The sequence below is a fragment of the Myotis brandtii genome, unplaced genomic scaffold (assembly GCF_000412655.1).
Source record: "Myotis brandtii unplaced genomic scaffold, ASM41265v1 scaffold5, whole genome shotgun sequence".
Classification (NCBI taxonomy): Eukaryota; Metazoa; Chordata; class Mammalia; order Chiroptera; family Vespertilionidae; genus Myotis; species Myotis brandtii.
Window position 1 is genome coordinate 246,358 of NW_005369060.1, and position 3,310 is coordinate 249,667.

The window sequence follows — 3,310 nt, forward strand, 5'->3', positions numbered from 1 at the left end:
ATTATTTCTGAGAATCTGATCTAAGTAGCACTGTCCTGTCATTATCTCAGATGTTTGGTAAAAATGAAGATTCTTGAGGTTTTAGGCATACATAACACCAGGTTTCTGTGTATTCCTCTGAGTCTGTTATTTAAACAAGTTCCTGGGAGTTTATTATGCATACTGAATGTAAGAACTACTCTTCTAAACATACTCTGCATTTTTATCCTACTGTTGGAAATTTTTACATGTCATTTGATTCTGGGTATTGAAGAGTGGAATCCTAAATTTGAAGGCTGAAGAACAGGACTCTACTTGGGTATTCAGAAAGAAATTGAAATAACCACTTGTTTTATTTTTTATAAGTAGCTTTCTATCTTTCAGTTTCTGTTTGAAATTGAGAAGGATAATAAAAAGGTCCTTTTCTATTATTGAAATCTGTGAGTGTTCTATACATTTGTGTCACATAAAACAAAGTTTAACATAGTGAAAACTTTTTTATTATTATGTTTTTATAGATTTCAGAGTTGAAGGGAGAGGGAGAGAGAAATAGAAACATCAATGATGAGACAGAATCATTGATTGGCTGCCTCCTGCATGCCCCCTATGGGGGACTGAGCCTATAATCTGGTCATGTGCTCTGACCAGAATTGAACCATGACCTCCTGGTTCATAGGTCAGTGCTCAACCACTGAGCATATGGGCTGGGGGAAACTTTTTATTTTCAGAACACGAATTTTTTCCAGGAGGATTTTTTCCCCCTAAATTGGACTTATAATCATTTTATGTCTTTAATAAAATCAGTTTATTATCAAATTCTGTAGGATTCATTATACTTTTAAAGTTAAAAAATAAGAATTCCAAATATGCTGCATTCATGTGTAAGCAACCACAGCCTCTACTAATAATACTGCTGTTTAGATTGAGATTACTATCGGGACATTCGTGAGATTACTACTGTTCTTTACCTGTAGGTATATATAGCCTTTTCACTTGCCTTTAATTAAGATAACTCTTTCTCCCTCACTCCCAGCTATATTATAAACTAAAATACTGCATTCACAAATGGTGATGATCTCCAATTTGAAGGTAGCAAATGATGGTAATCTCCTTGATGACAGGAAAGATTTATCTAAATTTGTCATGACATGAAGTACAAGTTTTTACATATGGTGGGTTTCCAGTGATATGTGAACCAATGGGTGATCATCAAGTTTTATTGGCTTTTGGGACACTGAAATAGGAGAAAATTATTTATATTGGTCAGCTTCATGAGAACTACATCTCTTTTGAATCAGAATTTTATATTTAGGCATCAATGATTTATTGACTTCTTCAGTGGCTTAATTCAATGATCATCTTTTGATCATATTGGTATAGTAATCTATAAATATTGAAAACTAAATGGTGTGCAATTCCTGATATTTAAATCTTCTCATTCTTTAGCTTCCAGAGGGCTTATAAAATTGATAGAAAAATGTCTGCACTTCAAATTCCTTTTTCCTTCTCAATAGTCTTCATTTGCACTAACTAGTATTTGGACAACATCCTTTACTATATTAAAATTTGCATTTTAGAAAGGAAAGGACTCCTTAAATTTTAACAATCAAATTTTATTATGTAGTTTTGTAATGATGGTGATTTTCTGAGTCACCAGTTTTCTTTCACCACCCTGTTCCCCCTTGACACATTAAAAAATATATTGATGACTTTTAGATAAATTCCAAAGTTTTTGTCCAGCAAAAATTTTAAACCCTTGGGGATTCTAAGAGTGGCAAGCTTGATAAACTCTACTCTGGTAAAATCTAATAAGAATTGCTTTTATAATGAGGATGGTTCATGGGAAGATGGTATACTTACCTTTTTTATGTATTTTGTGTCTCTTCCTGACTCAACAGCTCCCCCTACGGTTCGTATTGTGCACTCAGGGTTGGCCTGTAATATTGAGGAGGAGCGCTACTCTGAAAGAGTCTACACTATTCGTGAAGGAGAAACCCTAGAATTGACCTGTTTGGTCACTGGACACCCACGTCCACAGGTGAGTCCTGAACCGTGACATTGAGGAAAACTATTTAAGTTTGTGTGTGTTTTAAATTCAAGCATGGGGGTGTAATATGTTGATTGCTGAACATTCAAGCTTGAAGTACTCATGTGGATTAAATAAAAAATTGAAATTTTTGTTTTTCCATTGTGAAAAATTTGGAAGACACTTTTAAGGAAGCTATTTAAAACAAAACTACAAAATTATCTCAGTAATATAACTGAGTAATATAATTCATATGGCGATTAGTTTATGTGAGAATGTGGAACATGATTTCATGATGATATAATTGCTGCTAAGGAAGCACTTGTTCTAAAACCTGTGATGTATGAGGTCATGTTTACTGTCCTTAGTTGTTATATTCATAGAAACCTTGGAAAACAAGCGCTGGTAGGTGCTTTATGCATTCAGATTTTCAGAGTCATCACCTACAGCTTTTGTAAGCTATTTAATAGCAGGAACAGATACTGGGACTTTCAAAGGGCACTACAGTTAGAAACAATGAGCAAAGGAAAGCCTTTTAGGAGTGAGAGACAAGGTTAGCTATAAGAGAATATTGTAGGTTATGCACCTATAATGTAAAAATTTACCTCGGATACAGAATATTCAGGATGTTTTACTCATTAATTGCCAATTTTTATTGTGATATATTTAACCTGACTAGTACAAAATGTACATTGGTAATCAACACAAACACTATGATATAATGTCTTATTTGGTAGAAAAAGTTACATGTTTTAAGTTTTTGTGTTACAGAGAAAAAAACCCAGCTAACACAACTATATAGGGGAAAGTAAAGAGCAATGTGAAAGGGAGGATAAATGGTGATGGAAGGAGACTTGAACTTGGGGTGATGGACATAGATACAATATGTTGTATCCCAATACAGATGATGTAATGTAGAAGTGCAACTCTAAAAACTATAGTTTTATTGACCAATGTTACTCCAAATAAATTCAATTAAAAAAGAGCAATGTGGAGATTTCATGACCCATCATTTTAAGCTTGTCTTTTGCTCATGTCTTCCTTAATGCTTAATACTCAGGGATGTTACGATGCTATCATTTTGACTCTGAAGAAAAAATAAAAATTAGCATAGGAACTTCTAAGAATGAATAGATTGATAGAGATAACTATACTTAAAACTAAAATGGTAAAATATGTCTTATAAAACTCATATTGTTAGTAATATGGAAAACCATAAAAGTAATATACACTAATAAAAGAGAAACATGGAAATTGGTGTCACACCGCAACCCTTCCCATTGGCTAATCAGGGCGATATGCAAA

At 33.4% G+C, this 3,310-nt stretch overlaps 1 protein-coding gene across 2 annotated transcripts in view; it reads left to right on the forward strand.

Moving 5' to 3' along the window:
* Positions 1 to 1,829: 1,829 nt before the first annotated feature.
* MDGA2 (MAM domain containing glycosylphosphatidylinositol anchor 2) overlaps positions 1,830 to 3,310 on the forward strand; it is a 528,724-nt gene continuing 527,243 nt past the window's right edge. The window contains exon 1 of one of the 2 annotated variants that reach the window (XM_014548202.1): positions 1,830 to 2,017. The gene's annotated coding sequence lies outside the window, so the exon portion shown is untranslated. The remainder of the gene's footprint in view (positions 2,018 to 3,310) is intronic. The other variant, XM_014548203.1, reaches the window with a different exon arrangement.